Raw genomic sequence first — 7,493 nt, forward strand, 5'->3', positions numbered from 1 at the left:
GCATCTGTTTCGGATGCCTCCGGAACGCCTTCCTGGGAAGGTGTTCCGGTCCCGTCCCACCGGGAGGAGACCCCGGGGAAGACCTAGGACACACTGGAGGGACTATGTCTCCCGGCTGGCCTGGGAACGCCTCGGTGTCCCCCCGGAAGAGCTGGAGGAAGTGTCTGGGGAAAGAGAAGTCTGTGCATCTCTGCCTAGACTGCTGCCCCCGCGACCCGGCCCCGGATGAACCGGAAGAAGATGTATGAAATAAGTTTTTAAGGTCTGAACTGAATTACTCATTATTGTACCTTGATTTTAATGATATCATACATATGTTTTCTCTCAACATCACCATTCTTATGAGTTTTCTTAATTTCCATCCTGATGTTGAGTTGCTGTGTATATATGACAAGCACATTTTTACAAACCGCAACTATATTAGATTGGTAGGCCAATAAATCAGAACCCTTAGTTAATGAAGGATATCGGCTACATTGAAATAACAACATGTCTTGCTACAGACAGTCTGAGGGCCATGTCAGATTTTGAAGTGTGGAATCTTACAATTCATATACATTAAACAAAGCATTTGGCTTTTTAATGGCTCAGCCATAGGCTCAAGGAAGGAGGAAGACCTCCTGGGATCACTCATGGTGCAATTGTCTCCATTGACTTAATGAAGTGAAAGCAGGGGGAATGTATGATATGATCATTGATTACGATTGGAAAGAGCTGAAATGAGAGTTCAAAGTAAATCAAATTGGTACTTATAGGGAGTTACATGAAAATGTAGTTTTTTTGTGTTTGTATTGTCATAACAGAGCATTGCATTTATATTTCACATCTTCCATTCACAGGATTTGTTTTTAATTTGTTTATTTGGAAATTGTTTTGTTTGATGTAAGGTCCAACATTTTAATGGTTAAATAGAATAGTTCTAACCATTTCTGCTTTGGCTAAGCAAAGTAAAGTTTGCGAAAATCTTATTCCACTGCTAGTTGCTTTTGGGCATAAATATAGCAAAAGGAATCAAACATCAACCACGCCAATTCTGGATGGAAAAAGGAATTAGACATCTATTATCTTCATTGTTGGGAGCTGACGGAACAATACCCAGTGGATGAAAGTCCGATGGACTGTTGAACCACACTAATCATTGTTTTGCAGTTATACTTTCAACAGATCAGGACATCACAAACCCTTTTCTGATGATACATCACGTCACTGACTGGACACAGACATCTGAGTGTGTGAGTACCAGCAACATGTTCAAGAAGGATTTCTGCAACAACACTGGTCGAATCGGTTTCAAATCTTCCTGACCACTCACATGGCAGAAAGATGCCAAGGTCATATCACTTGGCTTCACACTCAATTTCTAGATTACTCATCAACTGCGAGATTAGTCCTGAAGGACTCCACATACAACAGGTTAGAGTACCACGGGCCAGTTGACTGGAAAGGTCACATGGTCCCAACACAGTGGAAGACACTGTTGTGGCGTTAAAAAATGTACACTGATACAAGACAGAGAAAAACTGAAGACAAGAACTACAGGACACTTGGTTGGAAATGAACTTCCTTCTATTCCTATATTTAACTTCCTTAAAGGCAGGCTTTTTCTCAGGTACAACAGGATATGCATGAGTATTTTGTATGATATTGTAGCATGGATCATGATAGGGACACGATTTTTTTTTTATTGTTCAATGGACTTTGGGGGATGTTCAATCATGATGTCATGTTTTGGTCTGACTATCAAATGCTGCAATAAATAACTGAAATACTCTCTCACTTGATGACCGGGTACGCAATAATAATTTCAACCAATATACGAAACTGATTTCTAACAGCTGCTATCTCTGCATCTCGGATGCATATGCTACCTATATAAATCACTCCCTCATTTGCCTCGTTTGCACATCTTGAATGCCATTTTGAAATTGCCATTTGTACCCGCACAACTATTACCCCAGTTGTAACATACACTACACCTAATACAACATTTTCTGCCCTCCTCTGTTAGCCTTATTGCACATTTAGTATTGCCATTTGTAATGCATTTGCCTTCATTGCACATCTACATTTAATATACATATACTTAATACTTGTAAATACTTGTTCTGCCCTCCTCTATTTGCACTTCTGGTTAGATGCTAACTGCATTTCGTTGTACTGTACCTGTACTGTCCAATGACAATAAAGTTGAATCTAATCTAATACAAATTGGAGGAAAGGTTTAGGAATTAGAGCTCTTTAATATGTAGCCCCCTCTTTTTCAAGGGACCAAACGTAATTAAACAACTGACTCAAAAGCTGTTTCATGGACAGAAGTGGGCTATTCCTTTGTTAATTATTCATCAATGTGGAATTCAGATTGTGAAGCTGCTGCTGTGAAACTACAACATGCGGTCAAAGGAGCTCTCAATGCAAGTGAAACAGGCCATCCTTAGGCTGCAAAACAATCCATCAGAAATATAGCAGGAACATTGAGAGTGTTTGGTACATTCTGAGAAAAAATAAAAGCACTGGTGAGCTCTGCATCACAAAAAGGCCTGGACGTCCACGGAAGACTACAGTGGTGGATGATTGTAGGATCCTTTCCATGGTAAAGAAAAACCCCTTCACAACATCCAGCCAAGTGAAGAACACTCTCCAGGAGGTAGGCATATCATTATCCAAGTCTACCATGAAGCGAAGATTTCACAAGAGCAAATAAAGGGGGTTCACCACAAGGTGCAAACAATTCATAAGCCTCAAGAATAGAAAGGCCAGACCTGTACCAAAATGATGTGAAGAAAAAAGTATGGCTTAGAACGTCTCATGATCTGAAGCATACCACATCATCTGTAAAACACGGTGGAGGCAGTGGGATGGCACAGCTATGAATGGCTTCCAATGGCACTGGGTTACTAGTGTTTATCTCTGGTCATCCCAAAAGCCCTCACCACCTTAGGCCGCCACTCCTTCCAGTTCTCAGCTGCCAATGACTGGAATGAATTACAAATAACCCTGAAACTGGAGACCCTCATTCCCCTCACTGCCTTTAAAAAACATCTGTCTGAGCAGCATTGTACGTGTTAACTCTCCTCCATCATGCGCACATTGAACCTGCACATAGCTGCCCTTATTATCTCATGCCCCATGGCAGATTTGCACACTTATCCACAAAATTTGTCTCATATTTTTGCTTCTTTGCACTATACCATTTGCACAGGTTTGCCCTAGCGTTATGCTATTTATTGTCTTTACTCCACCTTTGCACACTAACCGACGTAATACACTTCACATTGCACAAACTTTATAATACCCTCTACTGCACTTTACAATTTTAGCTAGACTTTCTAGTGCATTTGTACTCTTATCACTTTTGCACTAACTGTATATAGACTCTGTACTGTTTTGTATTTCATTCAAACTCTACCTCATTTTGTATTTTGTATAATGTGTACTCTGTGTAATTGTACGTTGTCCTGCACATCTGCGCTTGTCTTGGCTAGGTTGCCATTGCAAATGAGAATCTGTTCTCAATCAGCCTACCTGGTTAAATAAAGGTTAAAGAAAAAATAAAGAAAAATACAAAATAAATACAAAATTAAGACAAAACCTAAGACAAAAACATAAGACAACACTTAAGACAGAAAGACCCATTAGCAAACAACTGAGGACATCTGCAGTAAAGGCCTGGCAAAGCATCACAAAGGAAGAAACCCAGCATTTGGTGATGTCCATGTGCAAAGGATCATAGGCGCCGATTTATGTTTTCCTCTGTGGGTGCTCATAGGCGCACGCCATTTATATATATATATATATATATATATATATATATATATATATATATATATATATATATATATATACACACACCTATATACCTATATATACACACCTATATATACCTATATATACACCTATATATACATATATAAACGCACTACGCACACCTATTCATTTACTTATTAATAAAGCCGTAAAGTAGATCTTTCAAAATGTACCACTTATCACAAATACAGGATTGGAGATGAAAAGTTTAACTGACACGTAGGCCTAACCGCGATCAGTTCGTGGGAAATTAATGTTTTGCGCTATTATCTAAATATCGATTAAAAAAAACTACACATATAGTTTCTGGGAGTTTCTCCCTAATTTCTGCTACGAGTTTTTGATAGTGGCATTTTTTCATCTGAGAAACGCTGTGATTGGTGGATAGGGAGCACCCGGAGCAGGTGACTGGTTATGTCGCTGTCACTAACATCGACATAACCAATCACAGTGTGACAGACGCTTTACATATCACCAACGGCATGTTTAATTTTAAATGAATGTAGCCTACTGGCGGTCTGGCACACGTGGGTGCTCGTGCTCGGTATTTTCGTGGGTGCTCGCTATTTTCCGTGGGTGCTCGCTATTTTCCGTGGGTGCTCGAGCCCCGGAGCACCCACGGTATCCGCGCCTATGCAAAGGATGATAAATATGCAAATCGTGAGCTTTTAAATCCAAATCAAATGGTAAAGAGTGTGAGAGAGGAGGGCGCATGAGAGGTGTCAAAAGGAAGCGTAGTTTGGGGAAGAGATGGACAAAGGAGAAGGTGCATGTGGAAGGAATTGGAAGGTCGAAATAACTCATGAGTGTTAAAAATGTATTATATCCTGCGTTTATTTTGTGTGGCGTGTGTACGTTAGAAGAACTAATAGTGGCACCTGTCACGAGTAAAGTTTTGTTTTACCGACGGGTTATTAGCTAACACATCGGAGAAGAAATGGGGTTTGCCTCCTACAGTACTGTACCTCCTTTCAGTCGAGCGAACTAGTTAGCGGAGAGCGCGGCCGACTTCAATTGTGGGGACTGCTGTCAATCAAGAGAGGAACAGAGGCTCTGGAGAGATGCTTCGCTTGTTCAGGGTGTGAGCGATATCTGTGGACCAAGAGGAGAGTGAGAGAGCGTATGTAACTTCGCGGGTCAAGAGGGAAGAGGAGAGCAGACAGTGCGTGGGTCAACAGGCGGACACGTGAAACTCTGCTAACATTGTCCAGTGCAGGGGCGTTTCCAGCATTGAAGGACATCCGGGGCTTAGCCCAGAGCATTTTATGCAAATACAGGGATCACTCGAAGAGTTTTTTTTTATTACAGTAACACTTTACTTTCAGTCAAAATAAATCTTTAACATTATATTCAAGGCAGGCTAACATCCTCTCAGTGCTCAACTGAGCATAACCTTTGTTTTGGATATGGAAAACATAACCATTGCTCAACTGAGCATGATAACAATATACAGTACATCTTTACATTATGCTCAATACACATACACAGAGTCAACATACAACATACACTATTCAACTCTTGCTGTCTATCTGGTATGTCCTTCTATATTTGTTATATTACTCTCTCATCCACCTGCTTTTGTCTTTCTCATCACTTGCTTTTGTCTTTCACATCACCTGTTGTAGTCTTTCACATCACCTGCTTTTGTCTTTCACATCACTTGCTTTTGTCTTTCACATCACTTGCTTTTGTCTTTCACATCACTTGCTTTTGTCTTTCACATCACTTGCTTTTGTCTTTCACATCACTTGCTTTTGTCTTTCACATCACTTGCTTTTGTCTTTCTCATCACCTGCTTTTGTCTTTCTCACCACTTGCTTTTGTCTTTCTCACCACTTGCTTTTGTCTTGTATACTGCAAGCCCTGCTCAAAAATCCAGCTAAAACCAGCCTAAGCTGGTTGGCTGGTCTTAGCTGGTTTAAGATGGTCTCCCAGCCTGGCCTAGCTGGTTTTAGCTGGTCTTCCAGCCTGGCCTAGCTGGTTTTAGCTGGTCTTCCAGCCTGACCAGCTAAGACAAGCTAAAAAATGTTCAAAACCCCCCTAAAACCAACCTGATATACCAGCTACTTCCAGCTTAAACCAGCTAAGACCAGCCAACCAGCTTAGGCTGGTTTTAGCTGGATTTTTCAGCAGGGAGTATACTTATAAGTCAACATAAAAATATACTTATAGTTCACTATTTTGTATTATGTTTGCACTTGCACAGTATACTATTATGTTTAAATGTAGATATTGTTTTATAAAAAAAAGATTTATTTTCATTAAAAAAATAACTATAACTGTACCTTAATTTCATTAGCTTCATGTTGCATTTTTTTTATCAACACTTGATTGTTGGTAACTTTCATAAAGAAAGGCAACATTTTAAACAAAAAAAGTTAAAGACTACACCTTGATCAGATTCAGAACGGATTCAGAATAATAATAAAAAACACAGATGGATGACACAGTCCAAACCTTCACAGACAGTTGTTATAGGCTATTTGTGGGTTAACTTACCCTTCATTTCATTTGGTAATATTAAGCGGTTTTTTTTTACTTTTGATTTACACACTGTTTAATGATTGATGATGATGATCACATTATTTTATATTTGATTGAGCAATCTTCTATCACTTGCTTGCTAGTATCATACTAACTTATATCAGATGCTACTAGTAACATACAAGTGATGCTAGTAGCCTAATAACTAGCTACAGTAGTTAACAAATAGACATACAGTGAAAGACAGCCAGAAGATGATCTTTAGATTTAAAGGATAAAAAAACTGAATTAATTTCTTACCCACTGACTTCTTTCCAAAGGATCCCCAAAGTCTTGTTTGCTTCATTTTTCATTTCCCGCTCGCTGTCTGTCGTTATTAAATCGCACGCTCAGACACTTGACTTTGCTACTAGGCTAGCCCCTCCCCTACCTGCTACATATTCAAAAGGGAGGAAGAAACGGCAGCAAAGTAATGTAGGCCTATATGGCTAGATTATTTTTAAGGTATATTTTTACAGGCTGTATGCAGTACGTGCAAAGCCAAAGCGCAACGAAATAGGACAACTTATGATTTCGCTGGTTTACATAGGCTTAAAAAAAAAAAAAAAGAGATTTGGGGCTACACTCAAAACATCCGGGGCTGAAGCCCCGGCAAAATCGGCTGGCGCCGCCCCTGGTCCAGTGTACGATTCTCTTCCATGTTGAGAAGCAGATACTATGTGTAGGCGGATCGATCCCAAAATAACGGAGGTAAAATTGGTTTTATATTCGCACATTCAACATTCAACAGACATTCGAAAGATATTCGCTAATAGCCATTTACGTATTTGAAAATCAATAACCTATTTATTGACATATTCACATCAAACAACGTCTGATTTATTCTATTAATGCCTGGCATACTTTTGCAAACTTAGTTTTCAATAGAAATTCTACTTATGATTCAGTAGAAATTCCTGAAATCGGTAATAGTGTAATTAAAGATTTAAAAACCAATAACTTATTCCGTGCCCAGTGAGCAATCGATGGCGGCCTGCCAGCGTTTTGCTGCTGGCGGGCCGCAGAAGGCTATAATGTCCTACAGCAAGCGGGCCTCCAGCTTTTGCTACTTTTCTCCTGATCTCAATTTGCATAAGCTAATTTGCATCTCAGGCAGCTTTCTACCGGAGGCACGAATGCTTTACGTTGGCAGCTCGCCGCCGAAG

This window comes from Esox lucius, chromosome 5 (genome assembly GCF_011004845.1).
Source record: "Esox lucius isolate fEsoLuc1 chromosome 5, fEsoLuc1.pri, whole genome shotgun sequence".
Classification (NCBI taxonomy): domain Eukaryota; kingdom Metazoa; phylum Chordata; class Actinopteri; order Esociformes; family Esocidae; genus Esox; species Esox lucius.